The 21,658-nt window shown below is 34.0% G+C and overlaps 1 protein-coding gene across 2 annotated transcripts in view; it reads left to right on the top strand.

The window, feature by feature from the left end:
- LOC140451437 (PIH1 domain-containing protein 1-like) overlaps positions 1-21,658 on the top strand; it is a 57,104-nt gene that overhangs the window by 949 nt on the left and 34,497 nt on the right. The gene's annotated exons all lie outside the window — the stretch shown is intronic.

Genomic DNA, 21,658 nt, shown 5'->3' with positions numbered 1-21,658 from the left:
GGTTCTAGATAACTGGTCCTCATAAGACACCTAACTCTCACTTATGGCTCCATGTGCCACACCCCGGGCAACTGCATTGGTCTGCAGGCTAAACTAAGTGAGGGTAGCCAGATATGGCGAAAATTTCACCGAGTGATTACCGAGTGATACCCTGATGAAGGGCAGCAGCGATCATCAGTACCAGCTCAAGGCGCAAAGGAAATGATCCTGGATCGGCTTAAAACTGGACTACCACAAGCATGACTGGAGCAGTTTGAATGGTTGTGGTACTGCGATGGGGAAGGCAACGGAAAACCACCCCATAAGAATTTCCTAGAATAGTTATCATGGCAATACACTACGATAACAAAAACATTACTGATCATGGTGATCGGATCCCAAGACCCGGCAGGGGAGGATGCACACAAACAAATAGTAGGGCCTCCCTGGTCGTCAGCCAGCGAAATCCCTACGGCCTAAAAAAGGAAGCAAGTCCTCAACACCTAAGGATTGGAACTTGGAATGTACGAAGTATGTACGAGAGCGGCAAAACTCATAACATTGTAAAAGAGATGAAAAGATTAAAAATTGATATATTGGGAATTAGTGAAACACACTGGCAAAACTCTGGACAATGCGATATACTTGGATATAAAGTTTACTATGCTGGAAACGACACAACACATCACAGAAACGGCACCGCAATAATAGTTGCCCCACGTATTAATTCGGCAGTAAAATCTTTCACTCCCCATTTAGATAGAATAATGCTTTTACAAATTCAAGCAACACCGGTGAATATTAACATATTACAGGTATACGCGCCAACGGCAGATAAAGATGAGGTAACCAGCGAAGAATTCTATGAACAACTGGGAAGCCTGATGAAAATGACAAAAAAACATGAAGTAACAATAGTGATGGGAGATTTTAACGCAAAGGTTGGCAGAGGCAAGGTGAATGAGATCGTGGGTAACTTCGGCCTAGGAGAGAGAAACGATAGAGGTGATAGACTTATATGCTTCTGCCAGGAATATAACCTGCTATTAAGTAATACACTCTTCAAGCTCCCCAAACGTCGACTTTACACATGGAAATCCCCCGCTGACTCACCTGACAACATCATAAGGAATCAGATAGATTATATAGCAGTGCCAACAAGATATAAAAACATGATAAAATCATCAAAAACGTACCCAGGTGCCGATGTTCCTACGGACCACAATCTGTTGGTATGCAGAATGGTCATGAGAGTAAAACGGCTCGAGAAAAGATCTAATTTAAACACAATTGATATTAAGAAACTCACTAACCCAAAAACCGAAATAAAAGTACGAGAACAACTAGGAAAGAAAATAAACGACATTAACGAGAACACGTCGGACATAATAGAGAGATGGGATAAATCGAGGGAAGCAATCCAAACAACATGCGCGACTCTATTAAAGCGTGACAGACGAAAGAAGAACGAATGGATGTCTGATGAGATAATGGATATGATGGATGAAAGACGTAAATTCAAGAATAAAAATGAAGAAAAATACCAGCAGATCCACAAAATCATAAGAACGAAAATTCGAGAAGCCAAAGAAAAATGGTTTTCCAACGAATGCAGGGAAATAGAACAATACGAACGAAAATACGACAGTTACAATATGCACAAAAAAATAAAATCAATGACAAACAAGAGGAAATTCAATAAGTCACCCAACAGCATAAAAGATGGCGATGGAAATCTTATCTCGGAGCCATCAACGATCTTAGAAACATGGAAATCATACATAGAAAAATTATTTGCATCTGACAGGACTGATGATCACCTATATGGAGAAGGAGAAACAGGACCTTCAATCCTTAAATCGGAGATAGAAGATGCCATTGCAGCACTAAAAAACAATAAGTCAGCAGGTCCGGACAATGTACCCTGCGAAATATTAAAGATCCTATGTAAATCGGACAAACAGTTCCTTGATAATCTAGTTGAACTTTTTAACAACATATATAATAGCGGTAAAATCCCGGAGAACTGGCTGCAGTCAACATTTATTACAATCCCGAAGAAACCAAAGGCCCAGATCTGTGATGACTACCGGCTTATAAGCTTGATTAATCATGTCACTAAAGCGTTCACTAAGATCATTCATAGAAGAATATATGATAAATGTGAGTCAAATATTGATAGATCGCAGTTTGGCTTTCGGAAAGCACTTGGAACTAGAGAAGCAATTTTCGCTCTCCAGGTGCTTATACAGCGGTGTAGAGACGTTGATAAGGACGTGTATTTGTGCTTTGTGGATTTTAGAAAAGCATTTGACAATGTCAATCATGAACAATTGATAGATATTCTGCGAAAGACAGGTATTGACGACAAGGACATTCGAATTGTGGCAAACCTATACTGGGGTCAAACAGCAAGAGCAAAAATTGGCAACGAACTCACTAAAAGTGTGCAGATCAAAAGAGGTGTCCGTCAGGGTTGTATATTATCCCCACTCCTATTCAATATTTATTCCGAAGAAATATTTAATAAATGTATGGAAAATGCAAATGAGGGCATAAAAATAAACGGCGAGTTAACAAACAATATAAGATATGCCGACGACACGGTGATCCTTGCCAGTACCATAGACGAATTACAGCAGGTAATGGAAAGAGTTTATTTAGTTAGTGAGGAATACGGCCTGAGCCTCAACTTCAAGAAGACAAAGTGGATGCTGATAAGCAGGAAGCAACAGCCTGCTCGACAGTTACGGATAAGTAACATATTAATTGACCATGTAGAATCTTATGTGTACCTTGGCACCAACGTAAATGCAAAATGGGAACAGGCCACAGAAATTAAGGCGAGAATAGAACGAGCTAGAGCAGCATTTAGCAATATGAAAAAGCTCCTCATAAGCAGGGATTTGTCTCTTCCCCTAAAACTACGACTAGTTAAATGCTACATTTTTCCGATCTTACTGTATGGTGTGGAGGCCTGGACGCTGACGGAGACGCTCACGAGAAAACTAGAAGCATTCGAAATGTGGGTGTACCGACGCATTCTTCGTATATCCTGGACCGAACATGTCACCAACACAGAGGTAATCCAAAGAATCGGAAAGGAGAAAGAAATCGTGAATACAATTAAACAAAGAAAGCTTGAATATCTAGGCCACATATTGAGACACGATAAGTACCGTCTACTGCAATTGATTGTCCAGGGAAAAATAGACAGTAAGCGAGGGCCAGGCAGGAGAAGACACTCGTGGCTCCAAAATCTGAGGAAGTGGTTCGGGCTCACATCGGTCGAACTATTCAGAAGCGCCGCAAATAAGATCAGAATTGCCATGTTAATAGCCAACGTTCGCAACGGACAGGGCACTTGAAGAAGAAGAAGATAGTAAAAAGGTATCTTCTATAATATAGAAGATACCTTTTTACTTAAATATACTATTTTTAACTATCTTTTATATAATTTTTTAGATAAATAATCATCCATGGTCAACCAATTTTTTTTCTAATCCAACCAGTAGGGATTACATAATATATAATAGAATTGTTAAACTTTTTAAAATATCTTCAAGCTTCATAAATAATAATAATGACATGATAGAAAATTAATCATTTGTCCCCCATAGGATTCTGACTAAAGCATTTAAACCTAATTATATTCATAAATTGTTTAGGCAAGGTCAAGAATAGTCATTGAAACATCATTTAATGTGCAGAAAACATTAAAAAATTTAATATTATTAACCATGAATACAGAGTGGAGCAAAGTTCAACTATGTACACTACTTTCGATTTTATGTAGTCAAGACTATCTTGCACTACGTAAATACCTTCTGATCAATTGGAAATTTGTCTTTTTCTCTCTCAAAAACCAAAGTTGTGTATTTTTGGGCATAATATTTTACCTAAATATGTAGAAACTGGGATTGATTATTTCTTTACAGTTTTGGTTTAAGACATTGATTGGGAAGACATAAGGCTGCTTACTTACAGAAATAGGCGCCCAAATGTCAATATATTAGTTTTTTTTCATTCAAATAGGGAACTTTAGAAAACATAGATGTTAAGGTATCATCCTGGAAGTTTAACAATATCAAGTTGGGAAACTGGCAAAATTCGGGTCATCCAATGTTCTGCTTCATTAGATTAATAATTATTCCAAGATAAGCTGCAATGATCTTTTTTTTGTCTTAATTGAAATAATTTTTTTTTCATTAGGTGTTACATATTTAATATTCTCCTAAACACAAAGGCAGCCACTCTAAGTACTTAAATCAATGATGAGAAAAGTGTAAGTTTTCGAAATGTGGCTTTATAGTGTATAATCACATGCAAAGAAGGTTGGATTTAGTATTTTCAAACATGAATGTCAACAATTTAATTGAATGCAATGTACCACTTGCTAATGATGACATAATATATCATCCTTGTCTTGATTTTATGGTCACATTTAATTTTTTAGATTTAACCGAGAATTGTATTAAAAATTCATATTTCTATGACTATACAAAGGGTGATTTTCATCTTTTATATAGCCTCATTCAAGATATGGACTGGACAGAGCTGGAGTGGTGCTTGGATGTGGATGTATGTATGCAGTTGTTTATGCATGCATTGATCAGTCACTACCCAAAAAACAGTTGAGGAATATATTAAGAACAACAAACAGGCATCCTACTTTCTTTACTTCAGAACTTATATTGAAGATTAAATGTAAAAATCGTCTTCATAGGCAGGTAAATAAATCTGCAAATGCTTTGGTTTTGCCTGAATATAAATCACTGAGACGAGAGGTGAAACAGCTTAGTAGGAAAGCATATAGGTGTCACAAATATAGCTGGAAAATATTGAAATAATGTACAAACTGACCCTAGTAGTTTTTGGTCCTTTATAAAATCCCATGGTATAAATAATACAATTCCAGAAACCAACAGAGGTCTCTTATAGGGGTGTGGACATAAGTGGCTGTCAGGATATTGCCAATGTTTTTGCAGAATACTTTGGCTGTGTATTTCAAAGATCAAATAGTATCAATAGTACACTGAATCAGGGGGCTTTTACTTTTCAAAAATAACAGTTGGGAATGTTATATAGTAAAAAGAAAATTGAGAAAATAACAGTTGAGAAGATCTTAGAGTAATGTTCCAGCAAAATTTGAGATTTAATGAACATTATCGGATCATCACTGGAAAGACATACAGAACTCTTGGCTTCATAATTCGTAATTCAAATTTTTTTAAAATATTTCAAAAGAATCAAAAACGATTCTTGAGGTTTCTTTATGTCAGAAAGTTTGATATCTATCCATGCATAATTTCCTATAATGCTATGGTAACTTATTATAAAGTTCAGCGACTGGATAATAGAAAAAATTTTCATTCAGTCCTTTTTATTTACTATGTTGTAAATCACATTAAATATAAAGATTGCTTTTTTATAAATAATATTAAATTTAATGTTCCAAAATACATCTAAGAATTAATAACAAACGACTGTTCTCAACTAGACTGATTGTTCACACATCTTAAAGAATGTAACCAAGTGCTAATTAACTCTGATATAGACTTTTTAAATTCTTCTGTGAAACAAATAAAAGTTGCTTTTGAAACAAATTTCTAGTCTGCAAAAGTTGTAGTGTTTTTTACTTGTTTTAATCTGTCTAGGTTTAGTTTTTAATATAGTTATTAGTTTTTTGCAGAAGTAAGCACTGTCTTAATGTAACAACAATAATTTTGTGTTTTAAAGGAGGTTAAATAAATAAATAAAATAAGTAAATAGAAGAATATTTTAAGAAGTCTTGTGAAGACTCTCAAAAGAAACATAACTGAATAATAAAATAAAGAAACAAAAACTGCAATACGTTTTCCAACTGATTAGAGGAAAAAATACCAGCTTCTGCAAAATATGATCCAGGACAAGATTTTAGGAAAGGGTAGTGATGAAAGAAAACGAATATCAAGGCGAGTAATCTCAGAGGGTGGTTTAATTGCTTGTCTAACCAACTTTTTTAATAAATTAGATACTAACACCTACGAGATAAACCAACAAAAAACTGCCTCCTCGTTCCATGCAAGGAGGTATTAAAAGAACCAATAAGAAAGGGAGACAACTGGATGACCAACGAAATACTCGGCAGGATGGACCAAAGAAGACAAGCCAAGAACAAAGACAGTCACAATTACAAAATCATTAACATTGAAATCAGAAAAATGATAAGAGAGGCAAAATAACCTTACTATGAGGAAAAATGTAAGAAGACAGAAGATCTTCAGAACAAATACGACTTATTTAACCGACATAAAAAGGTTAAAGAAATGGCAGGGTAGCAAAAAAGAAACCACAACACAACTCTTTTAGATAAAAATGTAAATACTATGATAACGACTGACGAAAAGCTAAAACAATGGAAAGAATACATGGAGGAGCTCTTCGACGACAAAAGAGGAAACCTACAAGACATATCTTTCGAGGACAGAGAAACAAGTATAGAAATTACATAGGAAGAAATATTGTATGTATTAAAGAACACCAGAAACGGAAAAAGCCCGGGGCCAGATCAACTGCCTATTGATATTCTTAAAATAATAGAAAATTAGTACATGGATGTCCTCTTAAAGCTCTTTAATGAAATTTATCTGTCGGGTGACATACCCAATGAATGGTTGACCTCAACATTTATTTGTCTCCCAAAAAAGAAGAAAAATGCTAGAGAATGCACTGTCCACCGCATCATAAGCCTGATGTCTCACACACTTAAAATGTTTTTAAATATCATCCATAAACGCATTTACCAAATACTTGATATGGATATTGAAGAAACCCAATTTGGATTCTGTAGAGGCGTAGGTACCCGTGAAAATCTCTTTGCATTCAACGTACTAATCCAGAGATGCTTGGATATGTACGTCTGTTTCATAGATTACGACAAAGCTTTCGATAAAGTCTGCGACAAAAAGCTAATGGACGTCCTCACAGCAAAACAATTACAATACAATGACCTTCCAATTATAAAAAATCTATATTATAAAGAGCAGGCACACATACGCATTAATGAACACACATCAGAAGAGTTAGAAATTACTACTATTCAATGCATACTCTGAAGACATTATGAAAATATCTCTTGAGGGAGAAACAGCGGGAATAAAGGTCAATGGAACACCAATTAACATCATTACATATGCGAACGATACTATCATAACAGCAGACAACCTCCAAGACCTACAAAAGCTAATAAACAAGATAGTTGAGTATGAAGAAGAATGAGGATTATCAAACAAACAAGAAAACTAAATTTATGACGATATCAAAAACCCAAAATAATTAGTCACACAAACGATTACTCCAAAGAAATCAAAGTCTGAATAGAGAAAGCACGAACAAACTTCAATAAAATGAGAAAGGTACTTTGTGCAAGAGAACTGAAATTAGACTTGAGAGTTAGGCTGGCAAGGTGTTATATTTTCTCGACTCTGCTTTACGGGATAGAAGCATGGACACTTAACGCGTCGACTACTAAAAAGTTGGAATCATTTGAACTGTGGGTGTATAGAAGAATCCTGAAGACGAATGCACATCAATCGAACAATTCAGAGCGTATCATCCGCAACCTCCGTCGCCGAGATGGTACGTAAATAAGAAGCAAACTAGAATCGAATATTCTGATTAAAAATTTAAATTAGCAAGTTTTAATTTGAAAGAATTAATTTGTTATTTGATAATTTTCAAATTGATAAAAAATATACAGATATACAAAAACCGTTTTCCTTTTTAAATTTAAAATAAAAAATAATAAAACTCAACAATGAAATAAGGTAAACAACCTTCCAGTCCTTGCCACTCTACCAATTATTGCCACTGGCCCTTAAATTCTAAGAAAATAAGAAAATGACTTGAAATCAAATTACATTTTTTGCAAGTACTAATACCTTATTAAGTTTGGCAACTGTGTACTTTTGTACAATACCCAAGCTTCAGCCATTTTTGTTGTATACCCCTTAGAGTAGTGTTGTGTAAAATTTCTTCCTATTTTTTGTGATTTCTTATGAAAAAATTAAGGTAAGTACATTTTTCTTTTTCTTATTCACTTTTGTAAATGATTGTTTTATAAACTTATTTACACACGTGCTCCTCTTAAATACTCTAAACTACATTTGTTTGCTGTTTAAATTCAGTTAAGGGTACATATTTCTAAAGAAATGTACCTGGCAATGACTGGTTGCAAAATATTTTATGAATACCAGTCATTGCCACAAGTGGCCATTATTGGTTTGGGTTATTTTTAATTCATTATAATGTGTAAATTTGCTATTTAAAATTACGGTGTTGCCACTATTTTTTTTATTGCAAAAACTTTACGTTTACCAACTATTGCCAGTGGTGGCAATGACTGGTTCTAAAGTGGCAATCATTGGTTAAATTAATATTTGGTATTACAAGTATTTTGTTCATTCCAGAAATGGCACCTAAAAGGAATTATTCGAACGAGCAATTGGCCAAAGCCCTAGAGGACGTGAAAAAGGGAATCCCAGCGGCCACGGCAGCAAAAATTCATGAAGTTCCTCGTAGTACTTTGAGGCATAAGAGGGATGGAAAGTCACCATCAGTTTGTTCTATGGGCCCTTCTACAATTTTAACCAAAGAAGAGAAATCGGTCTTAGTGAAATGGATTTTACATTTATCAGAAAGACATTTTCTGTACATGTGATAAAAATATTTATCGCTCTGCTGGAGATGACAAGGAAAATATAACACTATTGGTAACAGCTAATGCTGTAGGAAAAATCTCCCCTCCAATGATTGTGTTGGCACATGAAAGAATTCCATCAGCTATATCACAAAGTATTCCAAAAGATTGGGCTCTGGGAACTTCAGATAATGGATGGATGTGTTCTAGTACATTTTATGAATACATCACCAATATATTTAATTCGTGGCTCATTAGAGAAAATATTAAAAAACCTATTTTATTTTTGCTGATGGGCATGTTTCTCATCTTATGTTGCATGTGTCTAACTTTTGCAAAGAAAATGGAATAGAACTGATAGCTTTGTATCCCAACTCAACCCATCTGCTACAACCTATCAGTGTTTAGGCCCTTAAAATTGGCATATAAAATGAAGGTCAAAAGTGGAGAATGGACAATGATGGCAATAAACTTCAGAAATATCATTTTGGCTATGTTTTTGAAAAGTCACTAAATCAGATAATTGAAGAAATTATTCAGCACTGGTGAACGGATCCGTTATGAATTTACTTTGCCAGTGGATGTATTTGAGGCCTAAAACCTGTGGAATTTCTATTAATAAACAAGATTTTTCAGTAAAATGTAGAATTATTTCTGTATGGCAATGACTGGGTGGCAATAATTGGTATTTTGAAAAATTGTGTGGCAATTATTGGGTTTTTGGCTTTATATGGTTTTTAGCTTTAACTTTCTTATAGTGGCAATGACTGGTTATTTACCTTATGCATTTGATGGACTGGCCTTTTTTCTTCATTTTCATGCCAATGGTGGGCATTGGCCTCAATGAGATTAAATAGCCGACGATGGTAAATTGAATTTGGAAAGAGTATACTCTTCTTAGTTTATCGTGGCCGAATGAATATCTAAAGCCATTAAAAATCAGTATTTTTAGTGTTACTACAAAACTGATGCTCTTACCTCTAATTGTTTTATAATTAAATCTTTTTTAACGTTCTGGCGCTCCTATAGTGCCGTTTCCGGTACTTAATAGTAATTGCTGTAGGATTATTGAAGAATATTGCGCAATCGGTTATATAAAATAACATTTGATGTATTTATAATAATGTTATCTACTTCTGTATAAGGTTAGTCACATATGTAAATTAATAACTAGAATCATACAATTAAAATTTATCTATTCATTCATATACAAGGCACAAAAAAGTTTATACCTATTTAAAAAACAAATTTCTTTCTCTTTTTAATCCAGTAGGTTCTGCGAGTAATTCCTTATGATATTAAGAACATTTTTATACCAAAAAGTAGCATCTGGTCAATGGGTAGTAATAAAAAAGTACCTTTATTTAGGAAGGCGATGGATAGGGACGACTCGGGGGAATTCTTGAGGAGGCTAGGACCCACACAGGGTTGTAAAGCCAGAATAATGATGATTATGCAGGGACCGCTTTGCGTCAGTTTTCTCTGTCGCTTTGGGAGGAACGCGACTGTATTACTGCGCTCGCTATTATACAGGGTGTTTCAAAAAGGTATGTCATAAATTAAATCACGCATTCTGGGGACAAAAATAGATTGGTTCAATCCAACTTACCTTAGTACAAAAGTGTACACACAAAAAGTTACAACCCTTTGAAGTTACAAAATAATTTTTTTTGCATTATCTCCTAAACTACTTGACATTTTGTAATAAAAATGGACACGTTACTTTCTTGTTCTGAAAGCATTTTTCATACAAAAGAAACAACAAAATCTAAGCGCACAGAAAATTTTTAAGGGGGGTGTGTAGCCCTAAATCCCCCCAAACTTTTGAGTACGTTCAAATCAAATGAATTTTGTGGCATCATTAGTTCAACACATTATTTTTAAAACTTCTTTGTCTATCACTTTTTCGAAAAACTAGTTTTTTCCTAGTTGGCCATAAAATTACAATTACAAACATCAATAATAGGCAATAGTTTGAAGCTATCATTTATTGTGTGAATAAGATTAATATTAAAAATTTTGATATTACAACTATCGGGAATATCGTAGGTGAATGTCAAGGAAATAGTGCAGCAGCCGCAAGGCGTTATGCAGTAAAATACCCCAATCGAAATACACCCGATAGACGATTATTTCTGACCAGTGATCGTCGTTTATGGGAAATTACATTCCAACCGCAAGTTGCTGGCAATAGTGGTCGTCCAATAATGGATGCAACTGATGAAGAAATTTTAGAAATCATTGAAGAAGTCCCTGGAACAAATACAAGGGTAATTAGCTGCTCAACTAAATGTTCCTCACGTAAGGGTTTGAAGGATCAGCTGTTTAAACCCTATCACTTAACAACGGTTCAAGAGTTATTGGTTGAAGATTATCCTAAAATGATTGGATTTTGCGATTGGTTGTTCATGAAAATGATAATTTTATTAAGAAATATTTTGTTTACCGACGAGGCTACCTTCGGTAGAAATGGAATAACAAACCATCATAACGAGCACGTTTGGGCTGACGAAAATCCTCACGCCAAAAAAACGACTCATCACCAAAGAACTTTCAAAGTTAATGTTTGGGCAGGAATTGTAGATAACAATCTAATAAGCACAGTATTTCTTCCCAACAATTTAAATGGTGAGAATTATTTGCAGTTCTTGGCAAACGATTTACAAGAGTATGTGGAAGAAGTGAATATTGCAATAAAGCAAAATATGTGGTTTCTACAAGATGGCGCTCCATCGCATTACAGTAATGAGGTCCGGGAATATCTTTGCAGGCATTATCCTGGTCGGTTGATTGAAAGGGGTCGTGACGCACCTATTGGCCACCCAGAAGTCCAGGTCTTAACCCCATGGACTTTTGCTTTTGGGGGTTTATGAAAGAGAAAGCGTATTCTGTAACAATTGAGGACGAACAACAATTGAGGGTTAGAATAATTGAAGCTGCAAATCAATTTCGTCAGAAAAATATGATTTTTCAGCGCATTCGGTTTTCCTTATTAAAACGATACCGAATGTGTATTAAAGAAAATAGGGGTCATTTTGAACATTTATTGTAATATCATATTTATAGAGGTTATAGACATTTTTTGTACTTGTTAATTCATTTAAGCCATTTATTTAGTTGCACGTAATTTTTTAAAGGTTAATGAAAAGGGCCGTAACTCAATAAAAACTGTTTTTTGAAAAAAGTTAGGAAGGCAAAAAATTGTAAAAATAATGTGTTAAACTAATGATGCCACAAAATTTATTTGATTTGAACGTACTCAAAAGTTTGGAGGATTTAGGGCTGCACACCCCCTTTAAAAATTTTCTGTGCGCTTAGTTTATGTTGTTTTTTTTTTTTGTATAAATAATACTTTAATAAGAAAGTAACGTTTCCATTTTTATTGCAAAATGTCAAGTAGGTTAGGAGATAATGCAAAAAAAAATTATTTTGTAACTTCAAAGGGCTGTAACTTCTTTTGTACTAAGGTAAGATGGATTCAATAAATTTATTTTTGTCCCCGGAATGCGTGATTTAATTCATGATATACCTTTTTGAAATACCCTGTGTGTCCATGCTCCCAAATATCTAGTAAATTTAGTAAGGTTAAAAAAGATTTGCAACAATTGGAAATTTGCGCCTGGTGACCTCCAATATCGTCAAGGTTTCAAAAATAAGGTGAAATCTACTAAGAACCTTACTATCCTCGCTCTGTTAGCAAGTAGTCAAAAGAAAGGAAAGAGGAACATCCAATTAGAATAAAAGGCAGAGGAGAAAAACTCAGTCATGAGAAAGATAAAAAAATCTTCGAGGTCTTCAGTATATTGATACGACAGCAAAATAAATTAATAAAACATTGAATTCAGAAGCAATGTATCAGCTATATTTTCTAGCTGATACATTGAATATCGGAAAGTGGTCTACGGATCCAAAAGTTTGGGAAACACTGGTCTAGATTACTTCACGTGTCGAAATCGAAGTTTTCTCTTTTTCTATCGTACAGAAAGTGACGATTTTTTCACTAAATAGAAAAAACACTGAAGCAGGTAATTTTTCATGACCCACGAAATTAAAACGCCTCTTGTATAAAGACTTTCTAAATCGGTGGTTAGTCCATAAAACTATTATCAATTCTACAAACGCTTTTCCATCGAAAATTAATTACTAAACGAATCACATCGTGAAAACAAAAGTACAAAACTACTCGTCAAAAATAAATTACCTGAACAATAATTATAAAAACATTATTAACACAGTAATAAATTATATTCGGTAAATACCCTCATTGTGATAACCACATTTCTATGAATAAATAGATAAAAATACAAACGCATCTTGTTATGTAACGTATGAACAACCTTCTAGAAAATTAAAATGAATATAGTAAATACCACTTGAAATTTGAGAATTTAATACGTATGTAAACGATCTGATTAAATAGTAACAGTCATTATTACTATTATTTTTCCAATGATATGATATTTGCGTAAAAGTGGGAAGATTTCGGAGACATTAGTTAGACTTTTTGGTTTGAATCGGAATCAACTCGAACGGCTGACGAAGTAGAGATACTGAAATAACTGTTATATCGTTGTATTGTTTCCGATTCAGACGTGAAAAATTTGACTAATTTGTGCTCCAATGCTATAATATATGCCGTTTATTTCGTATTCGAAATGAGTATTTTAATCGCATGTTTGGAACCAATACTATTGCATAACATTGATTAGAACTCATCCTTTTTCAGAGCAAAGCTGCAAGTTTTTCGCCCTCCCTGAAAAATTACTTATATGTGACTTAAGCTTGTTTGCATTTTACCTCCTCATTTATATTGTAAGGATATGTTCTAAACCAATATTTAGTATTTTTATAAAAATTAATGTGGGTACGTAATATTGACATTTTAGTTTTTTTTGTATTAAAGTAATTTTATGTTCTCCGTCACTCAGGCGTTCAGTTATTGCTTAATCCTTTAGGGCAGTGGTCGCCAATCTGTCGATCGCGAGCTCCAGAAAGGAGAAACTGAAACAGTTAAAAAAACAGTTAATTGGACAACAATCAATATTTTTAAGAACAGTCGACAAAAATAAGGCTGCAACTGAAGCATCGTACCGTGTGTCATAGATAATTGCACAAAAAAAGAAACCTTATGAAGAAGGGGAAATGATAAAACAGGCGTTTTTAGAAGCTGCTGATTCGTTATTTGCCAACTTTAGAAATAAAGACGAGATAGTTTCAGCTATAAAATCTATGCAACTTTCTGCTAATACAGTGATAAGACGTGTAGAAGTAATGAGCAATGATATTTTTTTACAGTTAAGAACTGACTTAGATAACTGTGTTTATTTTTCACTTCAACTGGATGAATCAACAGATGTCGTTGACACTGCCCAGATGGTCGTGTTCGTCAGGATGGTTTTTAGTGATTTTACGATTAAAGAAGATCTTTTGAAGTTCATTCCACTGAAAGGACACACTACTGGACAGGAGTTGTTTTCTTATTTAAAAAATATTATTTCTTCCGAGAAAATTCCAATATCGAAAATGGTAGGCTTGACAACCGATGGCGCTCCAGCTATGGTGGGTTGTGATAAGGGTCTGGTGGCCGTATGTCGTAAAGATGAAACCTTTCCGCAATTTCTCTGTTACCACTGCATTATCCATCAGCAAGCATTATGTGGAAATTTCCTGAAACTAAACAACATTATGAAACTGGTGGTAAAAATTGTGAACAAGATTAGAGCTCAAGCGTTACAAAGAAGATTATTCAGAACCTTGGCCGATGAAGTTGACTGTCAATACGGGGACCTACTCCTTCACTCTGAAGTCCGATGGTTAAGTAGAGGACGGGTGCTGAAACGTTTTAATGATGTCCTATCTGGCATAGTTCAATTTTTCAAACAACGCGATGAACCGACTCCGGAACTAGAAAATTCAATCTGGCTTAGAGATTTTGGTTTTCTCGTGGACATTACAGATAAATTAAACGAACTTAATTTGCAGCTTCAGGGGAGAGACAAAGAACTAGCGGAAATGATTTCTGATATAAAAGCATTTATCAAAAAGCTGGAGTTTTGGGAACAAAACCTAATTAACAGCGATTCCAAGCATTTTCCTATTCTTTCAGAAAAAATATCTCAAAATCCATTAGAACCCTATGACAACAAATATCATGTAGAAATAATTTCTACCCTGAAGAGTAACTTCAAAAATCGTTTTAAGGATTTCAATGAAATGGCTTTAGTAGCGCAGTTTGTTGTTTCACCCTTTATGGAAATTGATATCCAGCAGTTTGGAGCTTGTGTTATGCAGAACTTTGGCGAAGACATCGCTGCAACAGAAATGGAAGTCATTGAGTTTCAAAATGATTTAGCCTTAAAATCGTTAGTCCCAAGTACTGAATGTATCTGGCCTATTGTAAGTAAAGACAAATATTCAGTTCTATGCCGTGTTGCCTTGAAAGTGAAAGCATTATTCAGTTCAACCTATTTGCCTATGCCGTTGTGGCTGGATAAAAGTTTGTGTTTATTTTTCAAATACCTTCGTTTGATAGGTAGGAATGTAGCTATGGAGAAGTACGTACTAGTAATATTAATTATTTTGTTATTAGTTTATTATTAGTACCTATGTATTATGTATTACCAGTTAAACAGTAAAATAAATACATATAATGATAGATTAACTGTGGATTATTTCATTTACGTTGCGTTACGTGGCTTCCGTGTGGGTAGCTCGCTGTTTATTCCTAAATTAACAAAGTAGCTCAACACATTGAAGAGGTTGGCGACCACTGCTTTAGGGGTTGCTCATTTGCATTTTATGATGTATTTTATTTGAGGTTTGTCGAGGTGTTCTTATGAAATTTAGATAAGAAGGTATCGATTATTATCTTTTTTCTGCATTGACCACTGCTGTATTTATACCTTTGCTATAAAATTTGTGCTATCGATTTGTATAACCAACAAGTTTTAGTAGGGTTTGTTATTCTACTTACCTACTTGGTCTTGATCTTGTAGGCAATAGCCTTGTGTTTGACAAAAAAATGTGAGGGTGGTGTTTTTACTTTCGGAATATCATATTTTGACTGTTTCGTGTTGAATTGTTTTATTTCTACCATCCTGTATGACACAACTCTTGACTACAAGACGTAAAAGATTCTTAGCCGCTTGTATAATTTAAGAAATGCAAATTTCCGTTACTGTAAACCAGTTTGTGAATCAAACAAGTTATCCGTCGTGAAGTACGAAATTTTGCAAATCATCTTCATTATTTATAGATCTACTCGCGTTACGTAACACTTTCCTGTATGAAAACATACATTTATATTGCATTTGTCGACTAGATAATATAATGATACGATTGTGTGTTCTTAAAAGATTTTATTTTTTATTAAAGAACGAGTTTCATATAAATATATATCTAATTTAACTACGCAAACATAGGCATCTTAAAAGATTTTAAAAAACAATTATATCACAGTCAAATTCAAGGATTTATGTCATGGTCGATACAGAATAATTGCCTTGCATTAATGAAAGAAGTTTTTGTTTTCTTGGAGTATCCGATTATAGAAGAAATATTATTTATAAAGTAATTTTTGAAAATTAGATTACTGAATAACTGAAAAATACGACAGCATAAAAGAAGGAAGATATATATATATATATATATATATATATATATATATATATATATATATATATATATATATATATATATATATACAAACAACACAGTTTATTAGGGTTGCAGTCAGAAAATTGGCCGGGATGTTAATGACTTATCTTATGACTTTTTGTCTAGCTTTCGGAATGGTTTTATTCCTTTTTCAAGACACTGTAATAAGAAAAAAAATGTAAATATTTATAAAATATCACAAATCTTCAGTGCAACTTACTAGTCGTTGAGATTATTTGTAAAAGCATCGACACTCAACATTAATAACACACACATAAAATATAAAATAGTGGACAAAATACATTTTAAAATTCTTCAAAATTTAGGTACAGATAGTAAAAATTTAGTTTGTCATCTTTTACTGGTGTGTTTTAACTCTGGCACATAGAGAACCAAAAGAAAAAATCCTATGATTAAAAAGTAATTAGGTGTACTTAATATTATATTTCTTTTTAAGAAATACTAGAGGCCCATCTTACGTGATTTTAATTTTTAAACATGTCTTAATGTTAATGGTATGCAACATGTTATGCATATAAGTGTAATTTGTGTGGGTACAGGTAGATATTAATTTTATTTTGGATGTTGTTCCAGTAAGTAACAATAAATGTTGCTCAGTTTATCTATGTCTGACTTTTTATTGATGCAAGATGTACTAGATTTTATGGAACACATTTCCAAGAAAACACGTTTTGAATGGTTCTTTTCCTTTGCCAAAATACAGGAATCCTCGAAATTAAATTCATGTTTCAACGTTAATGCATGTTCTATCAATGCACATGCATTTATTTTTTTGGTTTTTATATCGCTACGATGTGAGATCACCCTACTGTGAAAATTACGAGATGATTCTCCTATATATATTTTGTTACAATAATTATTACACGGTATAGAATAAAGAACATTCGATGAGTCCTGTATTGTGAAAGGATCTTTTGTTTTTGTGTATAACTTCGATACCGTTTTCACATTTTTGGTTGTAATTTTTAAACCATTAACATTTTTGAAGATGTTCATTAGCTTCGGTGTCAAAACTGGAATGTAGGGTAGGCAACCATAAGTTATTTTAGATGGTATCACTGATGTGTTCTGTGTCAATGTCAATTGTCGGACCTCATTGTTATGAAAATTTTGGTTGTCAGAAAAATGCGAATTAAAAGGAGAACCGAAAATGAGTTTATTTAACAGCCCTATAGGATATGAGTTCTATTGTAATATAGATCTCAGCTTTTTTAGTCCCTTGTCTCTGAACTCGATGTGTGACAAGTTGATAACCCTAGTTTTCAGGGCCAAAACCAAATTTGTTTTCATCTTAGATGGATCTTATGAATGAAAGTTTATAAAACGGTTACTAAAACAAGGTTTATGATACCACTCCGTCCTTAGCATGCCATCATTGCCACGATGGATTAGCATGTCTAAAAAAGGAATCATATTATCAGCCTCTCTCTCAGCACATCTAGTACATCTTGCATCAATAAAAAGTCAGACATAGATAAACTGAGCAACATTTATTGTTACTTACTGGAAAAACATCCAAAATAAAATTAATATCTACCTGTATCCACACAAATTACACTTATATGCATAACATGTTGCATACCATTAAGACAGGTTTAAAAATTAAAATCACCTAAGATGGGCCTCTAGTATTTCTTAAAAAGAAATATAATATTAAGTACACCTAATTACTTTTTAATCATAGGATTTTTTCTTTTGGTGTTCTATGTGCCAGAGTTAAAACACACCAGTAAAAGATGACAAACTAAATTTTTACTATCTGTACCTAAATTTTGAAGAATTTTAAAATGTATTTTGTCCACTATTTTATATTTTATGTGTGTGTTATTAATGTTGAGTGTCTATGCTTTTACAAATAATCTCAACGACTAGTAAGTTGCACTGAAGATTTGTGATATTTTATAAATATTTACATTTTTTTTCTTATTACAGTGTCTTGAAAAAGGAATAAAACCATTCCGAAAGCTAGACAAAAAGTCATAAGAGTGTTTCATTAACATCCCGGTCAATTTTCTGAACTCACCAGTCTTCCGTGTTGAACCGCGTCCATATCCATTGGGCCGAGCTTTCGACATCCTCTGTGATGTCTTCTTCAGGGCTTCCGAGGTCTCAGTCTCCCAAGCCCCCAGACACTACTACACTCACTAGTCACTAGTAGTGAAGTGACTAGTGACTGTAGTAGTATATATAGTATACTATAGTAGTGAAGTGACTAGTGACTGTAGTAGTATATATAGTATACTATAGTAGTGAAGTGACTAGTGAGTGTAGTAGTGTCTGGGGGCTTGGAAGACTGAGACCTCGGAAGCCCTGAAGAAGACATCACAGAGGATGTCGAAAGCTCGGCCCAATGGATATCGACGCGGTTCAACCCGGAAGACTGGTGAGTTTAATATTAATTTTTATAATAGCATTAATCTTAGCTCTAGGAGACAACAGTCACTGTCAAAGGCTAAATAAGTATTTTGTCAGTGGCGTAAAAAACTATTAAAATCTAAATTACATAAATTAAAGAAAAGCAAAAAATTCTGTTTTTCTATACGGATGGTCCAATCCTTAGTTTATCTAACTTCCTTCTGTTTGGACGGTTTCCATTCTCCCCATATACTAAATCTTTAACATTTGATTTAATTTCCTTCCTATGCAGATTGAACCGCTGTTTGTTATAATCGTATGATTTTTTTGTATTTTCCAAAGAAATTTTTTAGTCTCTTTCGAGATTTGCCTGTGTACCTTTAGGTTTCAGTTCATCAGGCAGAATGCTTACTTTTTCTCCTTCTAATAAATTTTTTTCGTGTAAATTTTGTAATTGTATGTTATGTCTAATTATTTTTTTGTAAACATTCAATTGTTGTCCATGCCGTTTTCTTATCACTTTTATTTATTTTGCATCTTATTTTATTAATTAATGTTTCATTGATACTGTTTGAACTGAATTTGTTTGTTCCGTAGAAAATCTTCCGTAGAAAATCTGGAATTTATGCCAGGATATTGACTATAGTCGACACAGTTTTCATTTCATGATCTTGTGTCACCTTTTTAATTATTTTTATGAAGTCATTAGAATTTTGTGCTTTCGATGCCAAAATATAAACGTATCTTAAGAAATAATCTACTTCTTCTCATTGCGCCGTCTCCTTTCGAAGGTTGGCGATCCAAATGGCAATTGTAGTTTTGGAAACTGCTGCGCGAAAGATCTCTGCGGATGAGCGGTCGAACCATCTCCTCAGGTCTTTCAGCCACGAGTTCTGGCGTCTTCCTACTGATCTTTTGCCCTGTACTTTTCCTTCCAGTATAACTTGAAGTAATTCATATCTTTCGCCTCTCAGCACATGACCCAAGTATTGCATTTTCCTCTCTTTGATTATTCTTAGTAATTCTTTTTGTTTACACATGCGACGAAGTACCTCAACATTAGTAACTCTTTGTACCCATGGAATCCTCAACATTCGTCTGTATATATACATCTCAAAGGCATCTATTCTTTTTTCTATTTCAGAGTCCATTGTCCAACTTTCACAGCCATACAGTAAGACAGAAAAAACGTAACATCTGATCATTCGGATTCTAAGCTGTAGACTAAGGTCTGATCTTGTAAAAAATGTATTAATGCTCATGAATGTTTTCCTTGCTTGTTCGATTCTTGACAGGATTTCTTTTTTTGGATTACACTGACTATTGATATTTGTTCCCAAATATTTTATGGAATTTACCTGTTCTATTATTTGACCCTTGGCATACACCTGTACATTTATTGGTGTCTTTGAAAATACTAAAGTTTTAGTTTTGGAAACGTTTAGATGTAAACCGAACATTTCGCTGTGGTGAACTACCGCATTTATTATATTTTGTAGTTATTGTGCGTTGCTTGCTATTAAGACGGTATCATCAGCATATCTGATGTTGTCTATGCTGATTCCGTTAATCTTAATTCCGCCTTGGACCTCGTCTAATGCTTCTCTGAATATAGACTCCGAATACAAATTAAAGAGTAGCGGTGATAAGACGCAACCCTGTCTCACTCCTCGTCGGATTTGTATGTCTTCGGATGTTGTGTGCTCTATTTCAATTGTTGCCGTTTGGTGCCAGTATAGTTCTGAGATAATTCGCAAGTCTTGTTCGTCAACTCCAGTTGTTCTCAGAATTTCGATCATCTTTTGATGGTTAACGCAGTCAAATGCTTTTCGATAGTCAATAAAACATGCATATACATCCACATTCATGTCTCTGCATCGTTGCGTTAACACATTTAAAGCAAAAAGAGCCTCTCGTGTTCCCAATCCGTTTTGAAATCCGAATTGAGTGTCACTCATCTGGAACTCGCACTTCTTGTAAATTCGTGTATGGATAATTCTGAGAAAAGTTTTAAGGACATGAGACATCAAGCTTAATATTCGATAATCATCGCATTGTGAGGAATTCGATTTTTTTGGTAATGCTACGAATGTTGATTTTAGCCAGTCTGTTGGTATTTTACCTGTGTCATATATCTTATTGAATAGTGCTGTTATTAAATCTAGGCTTTTACTTTCGTTATCTGCAATTAGTTTAAGTATTTCGACATTGATATTATCTGGACCGGTGGCTTTTCCATCTTTCTGAGATTTTACTGCATGAATCACTTCTTCTTTGGTTATTTCTGGGCCTTTTTCATTTATTCGATTATGTGTGGATGGTGGAGAACAAGGTCTATCGTCGTCAAAAAGAGTTTGTATGTATTCTTTCCATCTCTCTAGTTTGTCTTCTGTACCCATAATTATTTCGTTATTATCATTTTTTAATGTTGTTGCTTGTCTCTTTTTGTGTCTACCTGTCATTTCTTTTACTTTTTTATGAATATTAAAGGTGTCGTATTTTTCCTGAAGTTGTTCGATTTCTAGGCATTTTGTTGACATCCAGTTTTCTTTCGCCTCCCTGCACTTTTTTCTAATGATTTTGTTGATTCGCTTGTATTCTATTGGGCTTGTTTTATGTTTTCGTCTTACGTCCATGAGGTCCATGATCTCTTGCGTTATCCATTCTTGTTTTTTGTTGTGTTTTATGAATCCGATGTCTTCTTCTTGTATCTTTGTTATTTTTGTTTTTAGAGCAGTCCATGTTACTTCAATGTCTGTCTGTACCAAGTTTTCGATCGTTTTTATTTCTTCCTCAATCTTGATACTTATTTCTTTTTTCTGTTCAGGGTTCTTCAGTTGTGAGATGTCTATTTTTCTTGTCACTGTTTTCTTTTTGACGTTGAGAAATCTTTTTAATCTAAAATCCATTATAACTGGATTGTGATCGCTATGTATATCAGCTCCAGGGTATGTTTTCGTAGATTGT

The sequence above is a fragment of the Diabrotica undecimpunctata genome, chromosome 9, assembly GCF_040954645.1.
Source record: "Diabrotica undecimpunctata isolate CICGRU chromosome 9, icDiaUnde3, whole genome shotgun sequence".
Classification (NCBI taxonomy): domain Eukaryota; kingdom Metazoa; phylum Arthropoda; class Insecta; order Coleoptera; family Chrysomelidae; genus Diabrotica; species Diabrotica undecimpunctata.
Note: the sequence above shows the minus strand (reverse complement) of the source record. Positions and strands in the feature narration are given on the sequence as shown.